This window comes from Desmodus rotundus, chromosome 9 (assembly GCF_022682495.2).
Source record: "Desmodus rotundus isolate HL8 chromosome 9, HLdesRot8A.1, whole genome shotgun sequence".
Taxonomy (NCBI): domain Eukaryota; kingdom Metazoa; phylum Chordata; class Mammalia; order Chiroptera; family Phyllostomidae; genus Desmodus; species Desmodus rotundus.
In genome coordinates this window covers 18967603-18993302 of record NC_071395.1, presented here as the reverse complement: position 1 = coordinate 18993302, position 25700 = coordinate 18967603, and the positions used below count along the sequence as shown (strand labels likewise).

The 25700-nt window shown below is 40.3% G+C and overlaps 1 protein-coding gene across 8 annotated transcripts in view; it reads right to left on the bottom strand.

Annotated features, from left to right (window-relative positions):
- FHIP1A (FHF complex subunit HOOK interacting protein 1A) overlaps positions 1-25700 on the bottom strand; it is a 187839-nt gene that overhangs the window by 141454 nt on the left and 20685 nt on the right. The window contains exon 1 of one of the 8 annotated variants that reach the window (XM_045202367.3): positions 9953-10391. The exons of the other annotated variants lie outside the window; for them this stretch is intronic. The gene's annotated coding sequence lies outside the window, so the exon portion shown is untranslated. Of the gene's footprint in view, positions 1-9952; positions 10392-25700 lie in introns of those variants that run through there. 8 annotated transcript variants of the gene reach the window in all.

The window sequence follows — 25700 nt, the reverse complement described above, 5'->3', positions numbered from 1 at the left end:
CCTTCCTCTCTCTAAAATACATAAATAAAATCTTTAAAAAAAAGCTACTCTATAAAATTACAACAACAATTGTGCCGGTTCAGAAATGCTTTAAAATGGTGAAGTGGCAAAGTACAAACAGCATTAAATATATTTAAAATGTTTAAAAATTTTTAAAACATATATTAGCATTGAGAAATATTTACCTAAATAAAACTCAGATTAATTTAAGAAAATAGCTTATTCACCTTACATAATACTATTTTATTTCATCTACAGATCTTTATAAATATTGTCCATTAAATCCTTCATTTAATAGTATAAACAGAAAAGGCACTGTTGTTATCATTTGCGCACATGCAAGAAATTGTAATAACAAAAAAAGAAAGACAAAAAGTTTCAGGAAAACTCAAAACAAAGAAGACAGGAAGTACACTCTTTTTTGGCTTGGGATTTTGGAGGAGATGGGGTAAGATACAACTGAAACAGAAATGTAATATAGGACTGGCTTAAGTAAGCAACAGACCTGGAACTTACTGGACAACAGAATCCCAGGTTACCCTCCAACATTCAAAAATACCTTGTTTTATACCAACTTTTATATCAAGTCATATCAAGCACATTTTATAATTGTAACAAACATTCTAACATTTGGCATCACCACTTATATTTGTATCTGAATCTGAGAAGCAAGAAACGCTCAGAAGCATGAAGCAGCTGTTAAAATTCTTTCCTATGAAATCCTTAACAGAAAACAGGAACACATCGATGACAAGTCACTACAAAAACTAGAGCAAGAGGAAAAGATTCCACTATTTTCAGAGGGAGGGTTAAAAAGGAAAGTGCAGCAAACATCCTTGGCAGTCACAGGGCACGTTGTACATGTTTCTATTAATATTTGTTTATGCTTTTATCCCCTTAGGAGGCTGATCTTGAAGGAAAGGACCTGGCTTTACATCATTCTAGCCTATCAGCCATTGAATTCAAATACATGAGAACCAAGTGTTCAGTCAATTAGCCTTTCTTAAATTCTCTTGACAAAAATATATTCACAGTGTTTGTGTTACATAAATTTTATCTCAACTAAAAGATACCAAAAAGGGGCTTTTTTAAAATTATTAAGGCAAAGCTATTTTAAAGTCAGACCCTAAGTCACTGGACTGTAACGTAAGGCTAATATGTTTTACCATAAACAACAAACTTTATAATCGCACAGGTATTTTCTACCCCTACATATATCCTAAGTCCTCAATTGTCCAGACAGGTAGGTACACAACCTCAAATACCCATCAAGTTTCTGGGTCAGCTAATTGGCTGTTAAAACTGATTCACCTTCTTTATTTAGATACAAACAGATTCTATAACATTAGGTTCCACCAGAGGAAGCATAGATTCAAAGTGCTGTTGTTTTTTCTTATGAGAAAAAATAATACACTAAAGTTAAAAAAGAAAGAAGAATAGATAGGTTCCAGGAGAGACCTAGAGGTGGGGGTGGGGGTGGGGGGTGGGGAAACTTCAAGGAAATCCAGAGACCTGCTTTGCCTCAGGCTCCTTTCTAATCTCAATTATATGAATCTGTTCTGCTTCTGTCTAGAAACTTAAAGACCACCAGCATGGGCTGGGGGGCTGACCAGTCGGTACATGGCCCCGAGCTCCCGAACGGAGCACTGCACCTCATCTCCCTTGATCTCCTCCATGTCTGCATTCATTGGTTTCCCAGATATGGAAGCAACCAAAAAAATCTCATTCAAGTACAAATGTGATCTTTGGCATCATGCTCTGATTTTGAAAGGTCAAGTCCATCCCCACCAGCACTTGAGGTAATTAGCTAATATCATGCCCACTGTCTTAGCCCCACAAATTAAAATCCTAGAGCAAAACTGCAGTGTGGCCAAAGGCCAAAGAAAGGAAACAAAAGCTTCAGTAGAAGAATAAAGAGGGCAAAAATAGTATTATTAAGCTCCTAATACTTCTATCAGTGGCTTGAAGAACACAGAGCTTTCGCAGGATCCACTGGGTTTCACTGGACAGACTCTATGAAGACAGGGCAGGAATCCTCTTCAGTCTCATTACTGTTCAACAGATCAGAGATGTACAAAACCCCCAAATTAATGCAGTCTAAATGACATCAGTATGCACATGCCTCCTAGAAATATGGAGTCACCCGCTCGAAGTTATCATATCAAACCCCCGACTTGTTGACAAAAGGAACGACCACCCCACTGGCTAACGCCTTTTCTACCCACCCAATGCCAGGGAACTAAGTAAGTAACTGATATCTCGATGTTCTTTTCAGTGACTTCAGTAAAGTAAGAGTAATGCAAGTCAGAACAAGATCTTCGTAAGAAGTTTCCTAAGGACAAATGTTCCTTTTGCAAAATGTTCTGTCCCCAGCCCTCCGCACGGACACCTCTCAGATGCCAGCCTGCATTGACACACACATCATCTCACTGCTGACCGAATCACGGAAGCAAGGCCTTTGCAAAATAAAAGTCAGTTCAGTCTCCACATGCACAGATCGCTTTTCTGCACTACTGGACAACAGCACAAGTAGAATAAGCAGGTCACTGACCTCTGGCTTGAACACAAATGGTATTACCCTATCATGCGTTACTTAAAAATGCAAAGCGCCATCTCAAGTTAATTTGTCACTTGGAGAAATCTCTGTGCTTTTATGACAATTCATTTATGAGAAGCTCTTAGCACAGTTTTCCCCTTGACCTACTCAATTTATCTCACATTTGCCACTCTTCCACAGCAAACTTTTATGTGCAATTTTAAGGCTGTGTAATGTAAGTTACAAGGACACTCATCTTTGAAACCCAAAGAACAATCTGACGAAAATGAGGCAATGCTCCCAGCTGCCAATGACTTGCTCTCTCCTGACCCAACACGTTTAAAGAATATAATCAGGTAGGGTTTCTATGATCTTCGAGGAGAAGGAAAGAATTGGGGCTGGAGCCAGTTTTTATTTGATTGTGGAGAAATTATGTCTATAAAAATTTGTTTTACAATCACTAAAATAAGGAAGAGCAAAGAAGAAATCCACAATTTGAACACCATCCATTTCCTTTAGAGAGATAATAATAACGTTAGGTCAGTTAAATAATTTTTTTTAAATCCACAATAAACTTCTAAGACTTTTTTAGGCGTCATACAAGTGCATTTAGAAGTACCCCGAGCATGAACTGGTGGGAGGGTCCAATGCTTTCAGATGACAGGCAAACTAGCGATATTGTTTCATGCATGCTTTTCTCTAAGCCTCCGTGTCATCAGCCACAAATAGGGATAATATCCTCCCGCTCTATATATGTCACAGGATTAGATTTTTAAAAACTATACCTGAAACTACTGTATAAAACACAAGTATGCATCCTTTCCTCCAGCAGAAACAGAAACACGGGATTGCACAGTTGAAGAACCAGTCTTACTCTATTCCGTGTAAACAGGAACAGTTGAGGAGATCCCAAAGCAGGCTGAAAGATGCTTTCCAATCCCCCTGGAAACTCTTCCATCTCAAATGGCTGCAAATCTTAAAACTATTATCTAAAAGCAGCTAAAGCAACAATTAATCGGCTTTTATTGAGGGGGTGGTGCATAGATTTTTCCCAGAAACTGATGAAAACTATAGACCTCCTATCTACAAAACATCATATCCATACATATAAGCAAAATTTGTTTTTACATTATTAAGGTGGTTCTTGGATATTATATTAGGAATCCCCAGTTCCAGACTGCTGAGTGATGGCCTTGTTGACTAGAAAGACACAAGACAAGAGAAACTGGTGCATAATGCTGACTGACATAGATAAGGTGATCCCAGTCACCTAAGGGCTACGCTTAGGAAGTCCCCCCTCACACTCTCCCTGGAGACCAGAAGCTGAAAGGTCTGTGATTCTGAGTGACCTTATCAGTATTCAGACAAATAGGCCCTGATTGCTCAAGCAGCAAATCTCTTCCTTTCATAAACAACCAGGCTTCCAACACACACCTAAAAATGTACATCCAGTGGCTGCTTCTGAATCTCCCCGTGAAAGGGACCAAGGGATGGTAATCTAACTGAAAGGCACACCTAGGGCATTTGTTTTGAAGATAAAGTTGTTTAGGATGTCCCATATGATTGAGAAAACATCAAATTTCCATAGCAAAGCAAGAAGTTTGCTAGAGGAAGGGGGCGGGAGGGCGGGAAGCAGCCAGCTCTTGGCACCCGTGGTTCTCAAACTTCAGCGTGCAGCAGAATCACAGAGAAGGCTTGTTCAAAACTGCGGGGCTCCACCCTCGGAGTTTCTGATTCAGCAGGTCTGCGGTAGAAGCCAAGAACTTGTACTTGGACAAGTTTTAGGGAACGTTGCTGCTGCTGTTGGTCAGGGGACCACACTTTGAGAATCACTGATCTACACAATTAGAGCCTATCCCAGATAGGTCACCCCAACTTTTTAAGCATGTTCATAGTCTCATCCAAATGCTATCATTGTCATCAAAGAAAAAAAAACAGTACCATTCTGTTCCTCAAGTCAACTTCTCACCTGTGGCACCTGACAGCACACGCTGCTTGGGCTGCACGTCCACCACACACAATAAGCTTCTTCGTGACTGGTGAGGGCCTACAGGGGGCTCACACACAGAGAAATTCAGACGGAAAACTTTGAGCAGTCCTGTTTTAAAGTTTCACTTTCAAGAAGCAATAAACAGCAAATTGGTGCTAGGGAGATTTACTTAAGACTTAGAAAAACCCATTACACCAAGAGCTGTGGTTTTCAAATTGAGCCCCATAGAGCTCCAGATGTTACATCCAGATACCTCAAGGGTTGGGGTGGGAAGGGAGTAAAGAAACACAGAGGATTTTGGCCTCCCACTTAAGTCTCTCTCTGAACTGGAAGTTCAGCTTTTCTCTGATTTACATATTGGTGTAAATTATATTTATTAGTGGTTTTACTGTCCCTTTGATGGAAAGAAAGTTTAAAGAACACTGGATTTGATTACCTCTACGAGTCCCTCCATTTCTGTGATTCTATTGAATACAACAGAGGTTGGCTGGCACATCAAAAATGTAAACGGATCAAACTGGCCCAGGAGGCTGACAAAACGCTAGAAACAGCATCAGAATAAGTGGTTGGCAGTCAGATCACATTTGTGTCTGGTATGGAGGCCTGGGTGTCATACACAGGAGCTTCCGAACTCACTGAGGGCTGCAAACATCTGTAAGTGGCATATAAAGAACAGACAGACTCCTGGGGTAATTATCCTCACTTAGCCCTGCCCTGTCAAGCAAACACCTTAATCAAGAAGGCCATCTACTAAACTGGTAAAACCTTTCTTTATGACACATATTTGTAAGCTACCAGGTAAGTTATACATAAAGCTATTGAGATCATTACTGCAGTCCACAACTGGACCACAGGGGAAAGGCAGAACAGAGCAGGGGCAGGGTGGAGATAGTGGTTGGGGAGATGGATGGCATATCTTTTATTAGGCTTTGACTTGTAAGTCACTCATAATCCCAGTATTCGAAACCATCTTTAAGGAGCAAATGAGGAAATGGAATCTTCTAAGTGAGGGTGGAGGGGTAAGGGGGGTGAGGCATCCACACTTGGGGTGCTAAAACAGCCTGCAAAGACTACATACCTTATCATGATATGGGAGATATGGATTTTGTTGGATTTTTTTCTTTTTCAAGGATAGGAAGAGCATCTTCGAAGCCAGCAGGATCTCACACACACACCATCACCCTACTTCCTACCAATCCCTATGGCCACTGTCTTTGGTCAGGGCAGCAGCTAGGGACAGGAAGAAAAGACCCCCTCAGTGAGTCAGGACCTCGCAATCCAGGTCCAGCAGATGATCTAAATCACTCAGCAAGACCCATCTCTTCCAAACCAAAGCAGCCATACTGTCCCCACACATCTCTGTTCCAGGAACCGTGGCGGGTGGAGAAGGCGCCAGGCAGAGGTGTTATGTATCCATTATTTCATTCAACAGAAGTGTTTTTGGAGCTCCTTTAGCTATGACGAACACCACACAGGCCCAAATCTCAAAGGGAGCTTACAGGCGCTCTGAAAGAACTACCCTGAGCTAGCCAACACTGCAAAGCCACATCTAATGGTACAGGGAACTACGTCAGAGTCCCAAGTCAAACTTGAAGCCACAATTACAAACAGTTAAAACCATTCTTGAAAAGTCCCTGAAATTCTTCATAAAATACAGCACTAGCTGCCTCTCACAAAGTCTAAGATAACCCATTTTCCTGGCCCTTTTGGGAAAGACTATTAACTCCTCCGGTAAATACCAAATAAAGTATTTCACTTGCATTTTATGGGTCATGCTCTTAAAGCCAATGCCCCAGCTCTGCAAGGAAATGAAATCTCCCTGCAGACTGCAGGCTCGTATCTCTGATCTCATGTTCACTCTGGCCTCTGCTTATCATGTTTCAATTGTTACTTCTTGTCCTTTCATTTTCCTTTTAGCAAAGTGTGTGAGTTCAATTTCCATGAGTAAAAAATATGCATATAAAGACTCCATTGTAATATCCCCACCTTCTTATTATTTACCCAAAGGCATGCCCAAAATGTCACCATTTCTTTGAGTCAACATAACATGAACCTTCTTTTGAATGCAAACATATAACAGAGAAGGAGTTACATTTATATTAACTCTAAACAAGAGAACAAAGGTTTTTTTTTAACCAAATTAGTTCCCGTTAATGGAGAGAATAAGGACACCAGAGAGTGTACAAGTAAGTTTTGTTAAGTGGAAAAAAAATCAAGAAAGATACAGAATATGAAATAATTTCCAGCAAATTGTGTCCTGTCAGGGAACAATGTGAACCCATGGTGCACCCCAGGAAGAGGGCAGAGGAAGCAAGAAGGGGATTCTAATGTCACATGTCCAAAGTTCCTCATGCTCAGCCCTACCCTCACACATTACAAAGGAAATCCCATTCCCAAGTCCTCCGGGTGTGGAATGAGTCCAGAGAAAGAGATGGGCCTGTTAGGCTCCTCTGATTTGACTCAACTAGATTACCCAATCAATTACATAGTCCCAACTGCTACTGTCTTCCACCCGCTGCGAGGTCACACAGAAGCTGCTGTGGCTCTGAACACATCCCTGGAGGCTCATAGATCCCCCACAGCCTTTGCCATATCTATTTCCTCTCACAGTCCTAAGGAGTGCCACAGACTCCACACCTCAGGCTGCCAGGCACATCGACAAAGTGAGCAGGACTGTTTGCCGGGAAACTTGGCCTCCCCTGTTCCCAAGAGGCGCAGGTATACACTATTCCACTCAACAGAAATGCTTCCTCTTCCTGCCTCTTCCTAAATGTCTCTTCACCTCATCTCTTTTTCAGCCATTTGCTTCTCTATCTCCCACTGTAGGTTTTACTGGCATCATCCCTGAGTAGGTGACACCCTTGGCTCACAGGACTCCCCCTCACTTTTGTCTGCTCCAGATTCCACCTCGTCTTGATCAGCATTTCCGCAACTTTCTAAAGCTTGGCCTTCCCATTCCCCAGAAGAACAGGTCACACATTTTAATACAAAAAAAAAAATGCACAGAAGGAAATTGTTTATACCAGACTCAAATAAATACCATATACGTGTCATGTAACTACACAATTTAAACCCCGTTCTAATACAAATGCCTCGGCGATCCTCTGCTCCTCCACAAGGGCCCTAAAATCATCCATCTCTGCACTTCTCTCCTTCAGTGAATTCCTGACCTGCTCAGAACTTTTACTTGCCTCAGTCCCCACTTATGACCATCGTAAGTTCTTTAGCTGATATTTGAAATGAAAAATTTTAAGGAGGCAATTAAAAAAGACTAGTAAACCTGTTCTTGATAGGACTAGATTTAACTCTAACAAGCTAAAATGACAAGCACATGGCTTGCTGCCAAGCTATCGTGGACAGTTTAAGAAATAGATTCAAAATAGCTGATAGAATCTGAAGGACAGACTGACCTCTATACATTTTATCATTTGCTTGGTTTGCACTGTGTGTAAGATATAAAACTCAAAATATTGAGATAACCAGTTTAGGAAAAGACCTTTAATTCAAGATTTAGGAAGAGGTGTTGGGGGGAAGTTACTACAGCAGAATACTTACTAACCTGATGTAACTATTTTTATCTGCAGTGAATGTGAAATACATACTATACGGTTTTCCTAAATTATGTGCTCTGAAACACTTCATTAGTATTTTTTGTCTTGCAGAATAAAATTACCATTTCTTTGCTAAAATACTTACCTCTCTCACATAAATATTTTAAACCTAATAATTACAAGAACTTAACAGGGGACCTATAAAAATAATTTAAATTTAAAGCATTAACATTTTCTCCACATTTGAAAAAACAGTGCATCAGTGTTCACATTTCCATAATAATGTATTCTCAACCATCAAAAAGAAACGTCATTTTTTACTAGATACCCACCATTTCAGAAAGAAATGTTTTCCCATATTAGGAGAACAAGTAAACTCTTAAAACATGAAAAAATCATAAGCATTCAAAAGAGCTGACTTGAAATTCCCTTTATTTCATTTGTCCATAAAATTAAAAGCCTCTTTCCTGAAATATGAAAAATGGAAAAAGCTGAATTTCAAGTTTACGCAAAAGCCATCCCCCCCCACCACCAACCCCGAGAAACAGGTAGAGTTTGGGCAGCTCTGCCAGGGTGTTCATAGTCTGAGCCCTTCCAACTTCCACCACCTGTTCTGGTTTCTTGCTTCAGAAACCACCGTCACAAACCAAGGACTGCAGACAAATAACAGAGACTAATGCAGTATTACCTTGAATAAGCCATTAAAAGAGACTGAAAAGCAGCAACGAAACCCCAAACCATTTGCTCTTTCACAATAGGAAGCTGAAGACAGTCTTGTTTACTAAACATAAATCACTTGAGATCTGGCCAAATTCTTAAATGGTATTCCAGATGGAAACGTGGCAAAGCTTACATAAGTATTTTCTTCCAATTCTGAAAACAAACTGGACCAGTTTTTCTTGTTGCTTCTAGGAAAGCGATCATTTAAAGCCAGTGAAACAATTCAACAAAAGGGCTTCCCTAGACCCAACTCCTGCTCTATTTTTGGTCCCAGTCTCCCACTTCGTCTAGCAGTATTAGGTTTCCTGCAACTAAGTTTGCTTCCTCCTCCAGTATCTATTTAAAAGTCTTCAGACTGCAGAAAACAAAATCTACTCATCAATCTTAACTTCTCATATATTTTTGTAGTATATTCACATTTTTTCAGGGAAAATAGTCAAGACAGAGCTCTTTAATTGTGTGTGTGTGTGTACAAAACTCTTTTTTAATCTTTAAAAAATCGTAGGGGTCTGTGAGGTTCAGGCAGACAGGCCTCTCACAGAGGCTGCTGTGTTTCCTAAGGTTCATGTTCACGTGCTGCCAGGTGGCAGAGCTTGACTTTCCTTTTCACTTCCTTGAGTTAAATTCATTTAGACAGAGGGGCTTTGAGAGCTATGATGTGCAACAAGTTACTGGCTTGTTTGTGTAAAGGTGCTATGTTAATAGCCAAACATTTCAGTGGTGCTGGTTAATTCAACAACCGAAGGTCTGTCAGCATCCTTTCTTTATGACTCTCTTTCTACTAAATACCACGGGAAATGCCAGTGATCCTGATACAGATCCACGATGCCCCAGAAATCCACCCCAAGGTGAGTGTGGGGAGCCTGCAGCGGAGAAAAGTCAGTCCCCTCCACCCAGACGAAAACCTCATTTAGTTTTAACGTGTACTGTAACAGGAAGCCCTGGATTAAATCTCAGACCACATACATTTCAGTTCTTTATTCAACAGCCCTAGATAGTCCCTCATACACTGCTAAACCCACGGCACATAACATCCCTGTAACATTACTCACATCTGCCAACACCTAACATCACAAGCTCCTACGAAACTTCCCTTTAGCCTGATTTTCCACTTCTCTGTACTGCAGACACCCCACACTCCCAACCCCCACACACCTTCTGCACCTCGAAGGAACTGTTGTTTTCTTTAATGACCTCTCCAGGCACCTGGTGAAGACTTTTCTCTAGCCTGTCCACATTGCTGCAGACTGATCTTGCCGCTTCCTCTTCCTCTAGGACCAAGAACACTGCCCTTTCTCCCAGGCTTGGCTGCCTCCTCCAAGGTCACAAAGCTGGCCGTGCCAACGTTGAGTAGCTTAACCACTGACTGACAATTTCCTTCCTACCCAATGCAATTCAAAGTTCTGTGGCCTAAAATCAAAACACAGAGCTCAAGATCCAGAGTCAGACAAACCTAGCTTTGAGTTGCTGCTTACCATCCCAGTGCCGTGGACAAATACCCTCTCTCAGCCTCAGCTTTATGTCTAAGTGGGTTAATAAGAGCATTTGCCTTTAACGTGGAGACAGAATGAGATAATGCACGTGCCTGGCACAGAGTAAGCTATCAAAAATTGTTAGCTACTTTTACTGTATTATACTACTACTCTACTACTGTTATTTTTACGAGGATAACTGGCATAAACAGACACACTGGTAGGCTTCAGGACAAATTTGGACTTTCGGTTTGGCTGTCACAATATGTTCTGATTTTTGGTTTTTCATTGCCTTTGGAGAGGGAAGCTTTCTCTCATCTGGCACAATCGTCACTCTTCCTTAGAATTGTATATTCTCACTAAACTGTCTGGGCCCTGATTTTGTGACACCCCTTCCCCCACAAACAAAAGGTCTCAGTTACCCAGAATTTTTTTAAACAAAGACATTATAGAACTAGGGCAGCTAGACATTATATAAAAACAATGCCTTTCTAAAAACCATAGCATAGAGCCATCAATTTCCAAAAAGGTTAAGATCTCTCAATCAGCCAAAAAGCTACTCTGCTTTGTAGTTTTATGGACAGTAACAACTTCCCAAACACGGAGAATCCATAAGGTTCTTCCACAACACAGCATCCCACCGTTAGCTTTCACGGCCTGGCACAAATGGCAGAGCAAATAGAACAGTGGCAGATCAGAAAACATCCTTCAAAAGCCAGGCTCTTCCCTAAGTACAGAAGGCCATTTCCCAGGCAATTTCTTGTTCCAAATGCACCTGTCAGAGGTCAGGATCTCAAATTCACCTACAGCTCTGCACATATCAAAAATTAAATTGTCTGACATCTCATATTCTGCTTTTCTTACTAGCTTAACCCACATAGATTTTCCATTAATGATAAAAAGAGGTCACTAATAATTAAGGAATACACACACACCTTCTTAACAACACATCATTTCTGGGAAAAAATACCCCGTAAAACATACAAAAATTCAACACTATGAGACTGTAAAGATATTTACCTATTGCAGAGATTTATTGATATAAAATTAAACAATCATAACTTCTATTTAGTTTGAGAAAATCTCCATCTCCTATCATTCCCAAAAGTCTATCCATTGAAAACATTCCTTTAAAATAAAATCATTTGCTTTAAAATATTCTAAAATGAAGACAAATGGGTTTTTTGAAAGGTGACAAAAAATTTTCAAAATAACCAAAAGTTAAGATAGGCGAGGTCAAAATTATCATCACAATAAACCAATTCAGTGATCTTGTACAAACCCAACTTAAATTTGTCCTTTATGAAATCCATACACCCTCTGATCTGAGAATCCAAAGTAAGTATAATTGAAGTCACTTACATAGAAAAAAAGGAGTTAAGGGCATATTCCACAAGGTTAACAGGAATTATTTCCAGGTAACTGGAATAAGGGTGATTTATTTTCTCTGTGTCTATGTGTCTTTTACAAGTTTTCTACCCTACAAAAAAAGAACTTATTACCTTCATTATCGGATGAAAAATACTTATTTATAAATTTTAACAATACTGAATCTGACCACTATTGGAGAGTCAGGATATACTTTCTAAAGGGCTAACGCCCTTAAGGAGTCAGGAGCCATTGTGCAGAAAGCATTGGGTTGGCCAAAATCTCTGTTACATTTTTTCCATAAAATAAAAGACACATTTTTTCATTTTTCACCAATAACTTTATTGATTCGGATATTTTTTTTGAGTGTGTCGGCTCTCTCCTGCCATTGGCTTCCAGTGGGTAGAGGCCAGGGGTGCTGCTAAACATCTTCCAATGCATGACAGCCCCACAGCCAAGAATTATTTGGCCAAAAGGCCAATAGCACAAAGAACCTTTGCAAACCACTTTTGACATGTTCCATGAGCCACTGCACCTTCTCCATACACCGCACAAATCTTTTTTTTTTTTTGCATTTCAGCTGTGTTTTTACCTTTCTTGAAATAATAAAGCATAAGATGCCAAAAATGTGGCATATATTCTTCCATCTTCAATATTAAAATGGCTGCACAAAAATTCACCAATTTTGATGGTTTTTTTTAAATGTGTACTGATATGACAGCTGTCACAATACACTCTACCAAAGTTGTTTCGAATGACTTTAAATAATACAACTAAGCACTACTACAGCCATGATAAGGAAAAAAACGTAATGGAGTTCTTGGCCAACCCAATAGCTCTCTACCTGGTACCCTCATTTGCTTCGCCTTTACTTCCTCTCCTGAGAGGTGTAAGGGCCAGCTCCCTCCCCTAGCGTTCCGTGGCACAGATGCTCTGTACCGCACAACGCAGTCCTAGCTGCCACCAGCTGGGCATCTTCTCTGCACTCCCTACTTCCATCTTATACTCTAGATGACTTTAATAGAAACTGCATTGCACGCTTGTTTTATAGCCCTCTATAGACCCAAACTCAGCTCTCTACACACACAGCAGACTTTCTGACATCTATTTGTTAAACATAAAGGACACAACTCATCAATCAATTAATTAACAGTAAAGTACACCCAGCCTTCAGCCTTTCTGCCTTCAGAGGCAGTGCCGTATTTCATACCAATAACAAGGACTGAGGTGTGGTCCCACTGACCTCGATCAGGGCCACTGATGTTGATGTAGCTTCTCCCTGAGTCAGCTCTGAACCTCCAAAGTACAAGGACAGACCTGGGTGGGGCAGAGGGTGCCACACTTCAAGAAAGCAACACCATTGACTCCTGTTCCTTGTACCATGCCTGTGGAAAGGCATGTGATGTGAGCTATGGACTCCTAACCCAGCATTACTATTCCGAAGAGATTAAACCGGCCAACAGTGTCCCTGCTGGGGGACGACCGGCCTGCCCCCCGTTGACAGCAGTGGTTCTCTCAGTTTACAAAGCCTATCAAGCACTGGCAGAGTTTTCAGGGTTCTCAGACGGAGCTCTATTATTACAGTGATGGTGAAGACTGGCTAATAATAGGGGGAACATCCTTATATGCTTTGGCTTCAATAACTTTAATTATATTTCCTATGAATACTCAAACCAGTGGGGGTACAAATTGCACAAAGAAAAATATGAGTTGTACTTGTAAAATGAATTGCGCTGGGTACTGTGATGCTAATTGATGCTGTGAACTCGTGATTATTAAACGGAGCTGCTTCCAAGTCAAATTTTCATCTATACAAACTGGAGTTTAGAATGTCAAAATGGGGGTCGGGGGTGACTGGAATAGGACCTCCCAATGTGACCACGTGCCTCTGTCTGTCCCAAGCCATAACAAAAAATGGTTTTTCTTATGCTGCTCACTGTAAGCCATCGAGAATTGCTGTTGGAGTGAACAAAAATCCAAGCAAAGGACAAAGAAAAGATAAATAAACCCAAACAAAAATTTCCATTTCCACACACAAACTAAAGTTAAGGGATCTATTTATAAATATTTCTTACTCAGCCTCTTTGACTCTATAATCTTTTAGGCAGCTGTAATGCAATATTTATGGTTAAACATATCACTCTTTGATGATTTCAAAAATGCCCTTCAGGAAGCACTTGTGCATCTCTCAGGCTCCTTGTGCTTTACTACATCCTCTTCTTGAGACTTCTGAAGCCTAATACGCCGTGCTCTGTTTCCTTCACCAAACTGTAATTGTTAGGTACATGAGTGTTTTATGCAAACACAGCTGTCAACACTTAGGAAAATGTAAATTTTCCCTGGAGGATAAAGCTAAACTTACTAGCCTCTTCAGTTCTGCAAAAAGAACTATTTCACTGAGTCTTTGTAGTGAGAAATGCCTAAAATTTGGCATAGTGGGTCCTGTATCACACAAGCAGACCCAAAATTACTTACAGAAATGAAGTTTCTGGACCAAATAAGGAAAAAAAAATGTCTGCCAGTCTTTCATACCAATAATTTCAATGCTTCCTGCGAGCCTCCAAGGCGAAACCTCTGAATTCAGAGGCATATGAAAGCCACTTCACAACCCTTTGGTAATTGACTTAACCCAATGACAATTAAAAGACATCTTTCTTTTACTACCTACCTCTAATAAAAATCAATAGAGCACTGCATCATCACTGAAAGCCTTTATACCCAGTAATACCATGTCTACTATCAAAAAAAAAACCACACCAGACAATAACAAGTGTTAACAAAGATGTGGAAACACTGAAACCCTTGGGAATGTAAAATGATGCAGCCAATATAGAAAACAGTATAGTGCTTCCTAAAAAAATTGGGTAGTAATTAGTAGAATTACCACATAATCCAGCAATTACACTTCTAGACATATACCCAAAAGAAATGAAAGCAGGCTCTTAAAGAGATATCTGTAAACACATATTCACAGCAACATTCACAATACCCAAAAGGTAGAAGCAACACAAATGTCTATCGATGGATGAATTCATAAACACAATGTGCAAAATGTGGCACATACATACAGTCGAATATTATGCAGTCATAAAGAGGGAATGCTACAACGTGGATGAAACTTGAGACATTATGCAAAGTGAAATCAGCCAGTCACAAAAGAACAAATACTGTATGGTTTCACGTACAGGAGGTACCCAAGTACTCAAATTCCTAGAGCCAGAAAGTAGAACGGTGGTTTCCAGAGACAAGCGGGCAGGGAGAAGGGGGTGTCTGTCTGGCAAGATGACAACAGGTCTGGAGATGGACGGTGGTGACGGTTGTACAACAACGTGAATGTACTTAATGCCACTCGTTAACATGGCAAATTTCATCTTCTGCATTGCATTCGTTTGCTAGGACTACCACAGCAAAGTTCCACAGACAGGGTGGCTTAAATGACAGAAATTTATTTTCTCACAATGCTGAAGGCCGGAAGTATGAGATCAAGGTCAGGTGCCAACAGGGTCTCTTTCTTCTGGGAACTCTCACGTTGGCCTGTTGATGACTTATCCTGTGTCTTCACACGGTCTTCCTTCTGCCACTGTCTGTGTCCAAATCCCCTCTTCCTATCAGGACACCATTCATATGCAACCAGCCGCCCCCCCCCCACCAGCCAAATTACCTCATTTTCACTTAATTATCTCTTTAAAGACCCTGTCCCCAAAGAGCCACACTCTGAGGTACTAGAGGTTGGGGCTTCAACATGTCAATTGGGGGATTAAGATTCAGCCCATAGCATGTGGTATACTTTACCACAATGTTTAAAAATAACAAGATAAGCAGGAGCAGGCAGAGGGAAAAGAACCACCTGTGCGAAGGCCCTGAGGAGGACAACGATGCTGATTAGAGAGAATGGCAGGAAGCCCACGATGCCGCAGCAAAGGGGGAGGTGAGAGCTAGGATTAGGGAGAGAAGATAAGTGAAAATATAACCCTTGAAATTCACTCCCAAATTTACAGAAACTCAAAAAAAGTTAAACCTTCTTAAAAGAATATTATTTATGACAAAAAAGAGTAAGCAGCTTATGTAAAAGGGGAATTGCCCAATTACCACACATCAGTAATTAACTTTCAAAAGACGGCTCCATACTCCACAACAGATACACTACTTCAGAGTGTCATCTCTATCCTTTTATTAGAGTCCTAAGTCTTCCAAAAAGTTTTCTTTCCAGTCTTTGGGTTTTTTTTTAAATTATGATTGTGGTGAAATAGGCATAAAATCTGCCGTTTCAACCCTTTCATAAAGTTTTGATTTATAGAATTATCACCACTTAAAAGAAAATGTCCCTTAAGTTAACTTCAGGGTACGCTGTCAAGTGAAGAAATGAATGGGTAGTAATTAAAGCTATCGTTTTATAAATTCAACTCACGAAACATTAAATTTCAGAGATGTGTTAAGCACAGCCAAGAAAATCACTGGAGCTTTCCGGTTAGAGATGTGGACCAGCGTCCACAGCAGCCTACCACCTCTCTCAGCCCAGGTGCTGGCCAGCCCCGGTCTGGCCGCGCTGACACAGGTCTGTCAGCGTCCAGCATCAACAGCACTGTGCTCCAGCTTTAACAGCATGCATGCCAAAGAGAACATTCTGAGTTCCTGAAGGTCAGGATGCTTTTTCAACCAGAACTGTTTCACAGTGGGGGTAGATTAGGAGGAGGGCAGGACAAAAAAGAGTCCAAAATTTTTAAGGTGCTAAAACCTACTTCTCAGTTTTGTCGAAGATTAACCACAACCAAAAGGTAAGTGCCATAATTATATTTGCAGAATATTGAATACCACCCCCCCACACACAAATAAATGTTGTCTCACACACACACACACACACACACACACACACATATATCCAGGATATATAAGGAACACCCACCAGTCAATAAGATAAAACTAACTGGAAAAAAATATGGCAAACTCACAGAAGAGAAAGCATGAAAGATTAATAGCTGTATGAAAATGTATCTTTAACCTCATTCATAATCAGGAAAATAAAAATCAAAGTCACAATAAGGCACATTATACTATACATAAATCACATCTCAATTTTAAAAACATACAGTAAGATATAATTTCACAGCCACAAAGTAGACAAAAATTTTTAAAACTCTGACCACCCCAAGGGTCGTTGAGCCACAGGCAATTTCGTGCTCGCCTGTGACGATCCTGGTACAACCACTCCACACGCGGTTGTCATCGCCCAGTGAAACCATGCGTACCCTCGATGACCCCACACCTCCACTCCTGGGCTTATCCGTTAGAGAAACTCTAGCACGTGTGCAACAGGAACTACGTTCACGCCACTCTTTCTCATGGTTGCAAAAAGTCACACAAACACAAATGTCCGTCAGCAGTGGAAAACATAACTCAGTGTGGTGTATTCTTACAATGCAATGCTCTACAGCCATCAAATAAATAGCATACAGCCTCATGAATAAACAGGAATGCATCTCAAAACATTCTTGAGTAAAACAGCAAGGTTCCGAAGAGTACATACTACATGCTTCTATTTATACAAAGAGCAAAAGTAGCTAAAATTAAACAACGTATAGTTTAGAGATAAATGTCCATGAGGCGGATTCATGTTTTTATAAAAAGCAAGGGAATGACTGATAAATGAAAAATAACGGTTACCCCAGGAGGCAGAGGGGATGAGGAAGACACAATCGAGAAAGGACATACAGGGTTTCAAGGAACTAAAAATATGACATTCTATTTCTCAAGCTACATGGTAGGTACCAGTGTTCTTTTTACTCTTTCTCTTTAAATTATACGTGTACACTGATATGTATTCTTTTATATATGTGTGTTTGTGGTATAGTTCTCATTTTAAAAAAAGTGAAATAAAAGCCAAAAGCCAAATGCTACCTTTTAAAAGGACAATCTGATGAGGTTTTAATTGCAAGATGGTTGACAGCCTGATGGGCTCTCCCGAATCCCTAGCGAAGCGAAAGCGTCAAAACACGAAACTAAAGAATTCTGAAAGAATAAGAAAAGTTTGCTGGAAGAGAACTTTAAATGGACAAGAGATTTCAACAAATCTCTGGAAAACAGAGCAGGAAATGGGAATGTGCTGACAGGTGAGACAGTGAGAGGAAAGCTGCCACCCAGGGCCACCACGAAGGCAATCTGCTCAACAGTAGCCAGGGGAGATACCTTGAGCTCAGACTCAACAGGCATCGCAGAGTGGGGAGGACCATAGGAGCCTTCAGGGAGCTTGGCCAAGGGGAGTGCCAGGTGAGACATCTGGGATTCATCTTTACAGGAGCTGAACCGATTGCGGTGGTAGGAAGTGAGGGATGGCTTATGAAGCCTTCCAAAGTGAATTTTGGTCCCTCGGAATAAGTCCTCCTCTTTAGGGCATTTTGGGGGTGAAGCAAAGTGGCCAGCAGACAACCGAGTGCCCTGCCCTATTTCTCTCTCTCTCTCTCTCTCTCTCTCTCTCTCACACACACACACACACACACACACACACACAATTTAGTAGGAATTTAGAATTCCTACTCAGGGGAAAGGGACAGCTTGGGGCAAAAAAACTCTCTACATACAGATCTCTTTAAAAGGGTGGAGGAAACTCCAGGCCTTTATTCTTAATTATAAATAGGCAACCAAGTGTACAAGGAAAATCAGTGATGTCGGAGGTTAAAAAATATAAATAAATGACACTGAGAAAAGATAGTTCCAGAAACAGAAAAGCACTTTTAAAAAAAAGTATCTCTAGCCCTGGCTGGTGTGGCTCAGTGGATTGAGCACTGGCCTGCAAACCAGAGTCGCTGGTTCAATTCCCAATCAGGGCACATGCCTGGGTTGCAGCCTAGGTTCCTGGTCGGGGGGCACATGAGAGGCAACCACACATTGATGTTTCTCTCCCTCTCTTTCTCCCTCCCTTCCTCTCTCTCTAAAAATAAATAAAATCTTAAAAAAAATAAGTATCTCTAAAACAACTCAAAGAGATTCAAGAAGATACTACAACCATTAAACAAGAATGAGACACAATGAAAATAAAGTGACTAGAGAACAAGAACTTTGTAAATATTTTTGAAAATAGGATTACCAGAAAAAAAATTCAGTGGAAGTACTATAAGGTAATAATGAGGAAATCTCTCCAAGTGTGTAGTGAAAAGACAAAAGTATAGAAAATAAGGAAGAATAAATTAAAAAGAAAGAACCAATGCAGGAGTGAAATATCCAACTAAAATCTGCCCAGTTTGTACCACATTAATTCCTCCCCAACCCCAACCCCAACCGGTCATTGTTAGTTACCTGATCCCAGGGAAATGGACCCATAGGCTGAAATAAACCAATCAAATTGTCTTTTTGAGAATGTGACTTAAGAAAAATACAAACAAAATCATGAGCCTAAAACCAAAAGGTCATGTCAATGCTGGCAGTATACTCATACATACGTTGGCCCATGTGAAAGAGGAAATAGAGAAGCAGAGAAAGGCAGGATACCAGGGGGCAATGTGCCATTCCATTATCCCTTATGGGTGCACTGGTATCACGGAGAGTGGCTGTTAAATCCTACATGTTTCAGATTTTTTCTTTTTTATGTTACCTTGAAAAGGTTCTGTTTTTTGCAACCAATAAACTCTAAGACAGCAGACACCTATTGTCTGGAACTGCACAGTAACCAGGAGATACCACATCACGTCTGCCGTAACATGGCAACACCCTGCCTCTCCCGCCACCAGTCAGCTCAGCAAAGCACAATGTTGGCCCCCCACTGCCTGTCAGCCTGTCAGCATTCCACACAAGTGTGAATCCTGGGGTATTGTTGAGCATTATTAAGATTATATGTGATCAAATACTCCTTATAATTAATATGTCAAACTCCAAGAGTATACATATAGTGTATTCAATGAAAACTTGAAATTGTGGAACGATTGTAAAAAGGGGAATGTTAACTTGCCTTACAGTGTGGAACGAGAGAACCAAATGGTTTAAGATTTTAAAAGAAAATGAAGAAATTTATGTCTTTTGTATCCTCACTGAGTTTTTCCATCAGCCTGAAAAATTAGAAAACCATAAAAATTTCTCTTCTGATGACATGAATAAAGCTGATTTACTTAGAAAGGCGATGGAATGTCATTGTCTAGATTAATCTACAGTATACAAAAAATATATATTCTTTGAAGTTCAAGAGATAGAAGGAAATTCTTTTTGCACATTTAGAAGGTAACTTTCATGCATTCTCAGGCTAGATGAACAGAGTCAAACCAGAGCATGAGAATCTCAAGCCAACATCTGAGACCCTGGAGAGTGAATACTGCGCTACTGAGCAGGGGAAGAGAATGGCCACCTGGTGAAGGGTGAAGGGAGGGGGATGTGAGCTCCCATGATTAGCAGCCATTAAGTCTTGTCTCTCCTAGACTTTCTGATTTCACGAACCAGTAAAATCACACACACACACAACCAAGTCAATTGCAAATTTTCTACTTTTTCCAAATAAAGATAATTTATTTGAAGCCATTAATATTACTAGATGTTATCACCATCATTTAACTTTTTTAAAGGACATTTTAATGCTTAAAAAAGTAGGAAGGACTCAACCTTGGCATTTTCTGAAGCCCTTGAAAACTTTATCACAGGCTAGGAATACACTTACATTAAGTCAGTTTTGTTCCAGTTTGTCAGGTTTTGCTTTAGTTCTGATTTGTGATTCATTCCCTAACCCTCAACACCATTATTCCATTAGTTCCTTCCCTCAGAAAGATAATCATAAAGTAGGAAAAGCAATAAAGATGCAAAAGGAATATTTAAGAATAATGCAACATTTGGGAGCCCAAAAACATGATACAGATGGCTTCACGTACGAGCTGAAAGCTTCCCTGGTGGATTGATTAAGAAAGACGGGCTTGGATGAGTGAAGGAGGAGGAAAACCTCACCATGTGGTGAACGATAGCACAGTGTGAACAGAGAGGCTTTAAAGCAAGAATCATGATGCTGTAGGAGCCACCGAGGAAGAGGCCTCGGCTGGGAAGAGAACTGACAGGGGGCTCTAGTGTGGTCTAGAACTAGAACGTTCTCTGAGGTTTCACTGGATACCAAGCTGCAGAGCTGGGACTTTGTTTAGAAGCAACAAGGAATCTCCGATGGAACTAGCATGACAACGGAAGCATGTCAGGAACGTTAAGCCAGCAGAAGCTATGGCTTCAGGAATAACTTCTGGTAACTCCAAGTAATTTCCTGGGCAGTTCTGGCTCAGACGGTTCCATCTGAGAAGATTCAACCTTCTCATTTGAGGACATTCAGGCCCACCGACCACATATGAAAACGTCACTGCTTCTGCACCTGAAGCCTTGGTGGCCGTGACTGTCTAAATCCCCCTGAAAATCATCTAATTTCCTCTGTCTCGGGTATGGCTGCCAACTCCTCTGGGATTCTGCTTTTGCTAACATGAAAGTAGTGTCACTGTTGGAAACAAGAAAATCATGAAAGGCAGTTGTTGTAAAGGAGTCAGATGTGATCAATGAATAGAAACGCCCCCTAGGCAATTGAGGATGCATTCATTTATCCAATAACATTCACTGAGCTCCTACCTGGCACCTACTATGCACCAGGCACTTGAACAAAAATAAATAAACATCCCTGCCCTTGTGAAGTTTACATTCAAGCAGGGAGATAGACAAACAAGTATTTATTATGTTTATAAATATATAAAAACTACTTTGGAAAAAAGTATAAAATGAAAGGAAAAATAAAGACTGATACTAATCTACCAAAAAACCCCCCCAAAACTAACTGAAGCTAAAGAAGGGATGAGTTTCCCCAAAGAGTACAAAGAGTAGACTGTGTGGTTAATGCCCCTTCTACCTCTAAAATCCTACCATTCCAGATGCCCGTCACCACGGAGCTATCATCTTAGACGAGGAGATGGAAGTCCACAAAATTTAAGTGAGGTCATCGTAGAGTAAAAGAGGGCTGGGGGCAGAAGGGGAGTTCCAGAACTCTCTAGCTTTTCTTGTAACTTTTAAGAGCAGAAGCCTTTTCAATTGCTTCAGAAGAACTTCAAACCCAACTGGAGGGAATGAAAGTTATTTTTTAATTACATAAATATATGGCTTGGCCATATAATAGCAACAATAAATAGAAACAGCAACACTCGTACATAGCACTTACTTTGTGCCAGACACTCTTCTAAGTCTTTGTCACGATGGACAAACTCATTTAACCCTCGAAGGAGTCAGAGTCGGTGCTTTTAAAGCCACAGCCTCCTCCTCTACAAATGCCACTAATTAAGTTTCCTTTGGAGAAAACATGCCTTAGAAGTAAAGAAAATTCGAAACTAGATTAATGTAATCAGTATTATGCTGAATAATTGGTACCTCATTAATTCAATAAAGGATCCTTAAAGATATGTTTTCAACTACAGGCTACTTCAAAGTCCCCTTTCAAGACCCAAAGCAAAATTTAAAAAATAAATAAATAAAGTTCTGGTAAGACAGGGCTTCAGTTTTTTGTTTTTACTTGAACAAATTTTATCATTCTGTTGTCAGAGGAAGGAAAGGGAGAGAGAAACACAAGGAAAAAAGTTTTCTCTAGTTAGGTTTTTTTCTAAGCATCTGATATTTAAAGTTTTACTATTAGAACCATGGTGGTTACCAGTAACATGTAATAACTGATAAAAACACAAAAATTTTCTTTAATTTTTAAAGAACAAAGCTTTCCTTTCTCAATATACCAAATACAGATTTTTTAAATTTAATTATGAAATAAAGTGTTATGTACTTGATGATCTTTAGCCTTCAGTCATCTGCATTTCAATAGACTTTCCTATTAAGGCATTTTGACTGCGCGTCACATGCTGTAATAATTCACTGCATGGGTCTGTCCACACTCTTTGGTTGCACTGGAATTTAATCATCAGAGTAATAGCTGAATACATGGATCATTGGCTGCAGCTCACAACCATTTTAGAGGTGATGTAACCTGCATTACAAATTAATTGTTTCTATACTATTTGTATGCAGAGACCTTCTTCTAAACCTTCACAGATCAAATTGTTTCTCTCCTAACAAACTCCTTATCTTTCATTTAGGAGAGAGAATGGACCTTTCTTACTGGAGCAAAGTTAGGAGATGCCAGGCCACCAACTGTGACGCAGCAGTGCATTAGATGTGACACAAGGACAGAAATAGCACACATTGGCTCCTATATTCAACATTCTCTCCTCATTCACAGGGGCGTCACAATTCATTGTGCTGTGTTTTCCAGCATTCAACCCCTCTGATCCGCAGCATATTTCACAAGCTTCACTGGCATACTACACATTTCTTTCTCCTTACCCGTATCACTAGGTAGAGCCCAACATGAAGCTATTTTTGAATGGCCTAGTAAGACTCAATTCATCTATTAGTTGATTGTTAGATGTGTACAAGTCAGTGCAATAGCACTGTAAGAATACTTTTTAAAGGTAGTAGAATCCTTATCTTCAAACAGCTTTTAAAACTAGTAGAATAAGATAAGTGCCAACCACTGGAACCACAGGTAGAGTGAGAGCCAGAAGAGAGGTGCCATCGACAGTTGAGGGGGAAGAGGGAGGGAAAGGAGGGGCAGGGACTCTAAGCTTTGCTGCAGCTAACGTGTAGAGGGGAACATGATCTGTTATAGGAGTCAGTGTTCATGGGGTAAAAATAACCCAGTTGCTCAGAGAAAGAACAACTATTTTTGTGCTGAGATCAGAAAGCAATTCAAGCTATGGTTCCTAATAGAAGATTCTGTTAAACATAATAAAAACCCTGAGGATATTTTTTTACTATAAACAATGGTAAGTTAGAGTAAGGCTGAGAAGCTCTAATGAAAACCAAGAGATTTAACATGGACACAGGGCAGAAGCGTGGGCCTCAGCTCCACCGTGACGGCAAACTCCACGCCTGTGGCACTCACAGAGAAGAAACTGAAGCTTTACTGCCACATCTAGTACGACTGCACTTCTTTTGGGGGAATGAGATGGGTCTGAATAAGGAAATGCCACTTAATTAACTAAATGTATTTATCCTGATACAAACTGAGTCGCAAAAACATTTTGATATCAATACACTTCATGTAAATAGAAAGCAGGTAATCAGTCTGAAACAAACAAAAATGACTTACACCAAAAAACTACTGTTTTTAAAACAAAGTTCCTAAAACTATCTCATTTGATATTCATTTGATTCTACAAAGTTTTTTGTACCACTTCAACTGACATTGGCACAGTTTTGCAGTATTCCTGCTTTATAAGAACGGACAGAGTGGTTTCAGGGAAGGGCGACACCTTGTCAAGTTTAAAACTGGGGGATATTTTCTACTGGAGGCTGCCGAGGTCAAATTCAATAATCACAGACATCCCTTTAATTATGTGGCTATTTTATAATTTAGGAGAGTTTTGTTATAAAGGAGTCTGGTCTCTCACCTGGTCACTGAAAGCAAAAGCTTCCCTCTATAGGATGAAAGAGAAATGATCTTTCTTCAGACAACAGAATCCAGGAATGATCGGTGGTAAGAGGCCAATTCTTTTCACCTAACTGGTGACCTGTTCATTGCTCAACAGTGAACAACCCCAAACCCCACACAGTCTTCTCAGGAAGGGCTTGCATACATTGATAAGAAATAAAAGCACTAGATCACATTGCTCAATCAGCCCCAGGCCATTAGTAATACCCACTCCAAGTTTCCAAATGAACCAACTATTAAAATTAACGAATGACCAACCAAAAAACTCCAATTCTTATTGCAAAGACTCACATACCTGGGAAAGAATAACTGGTAAAGAGGCAGAGTAGACTGAGTGGAATGTGGATTTTTACTCATGAACTTGGCTATCACTGTTGCATCATTTTTCATTTAATTAGGTTTATAGTCTTTGATTATATGTACCATTTGCCTAAAAATTATTGGTGATGACAAAGTTCATAGACAACAAGGAACATACACATTTAAAACATGTCCTTGTACGTATGTACTGATGTTCTTGTATCCATATAGTGACCCATAACATTCTAAGTATATCTCATTCAAATAATAAACAGCGTAGTGGCATTCCTTATTTAGCCCTCATCTCATTCTACAAAGAGTTTGAGGGTGGCTTGCGAGAAATGTGTGTATTAAATGAGAAAATTAAAAGTCATGACCAAGGAGAGCATAACTTGGAGAAGAAAATGAAGGCCGTGGCTGGGAGAAGAGGTATTGGAACGGAACTTGCATACGGACACCTATCAGAGTCCTACACAGTCACTACAGTTGAGTAGAGAATTTGATTCTGTGCTTCCTAGCAGCCAAGGTGAAAAAAGTAAACGTCACTGGTTAAATTATTTTCCATGAGGAGCAAACATTTACACTCCTCCGGGGAAGCAAAGCTGTTTACTATCATTTCCTATAAAACAGCTCCTCTAGGAGACACTGAAAGATGTAAAAGGAGAATTTCCCAGTAACATCCCAATAGCAAATGAGGTCACAAAGCTGTTTACGTTGTCCCTGATTAAAACTGAACTCTACATGGAGTTAAAATAATGTGGCCCAGGTGCGTAATTTTTCAAACAACATCACAAACTGAGCTGGGAGTGAAGGGGTGAAAGTCCAACAGTGTGGTTTCATTAAGAGAGTATTAGTGGTAAAGAACAAGGACACAAATAACAATAAAGGGCTGAAATTACAATGTTTCTAAGTTTCCGTCCTTGCCTCCTTTCTTTGAACAAGTCAGTCCCTTGTCAAAGTCATCTATCCTGCAACTGGAGCAGCTTAATTACCACCCCAGTCTACATATTCAAACCCAGAGCTAAACTCTTGTTTTCCTTTACTTATCTGACGTTTTTACCTCAAGGTCCCCACCATATTACCTCCACAAATCCCAAAGTAATCTAAGTAATCTGTCCTCTCAAACACATTGTTCCTTCTGCCACTCCCAGTGGGTCATAGAAATCTTCTGTCACCTAGGCTTACATACTTGGAATTGATTTTTCTCCTTCCGCTCCCCAACTTCCCACATCTGATCACTAGTTTGCCTTACACAACCAACTACCTGCACACCGGTCCCATGATCTCTAATCCAGCC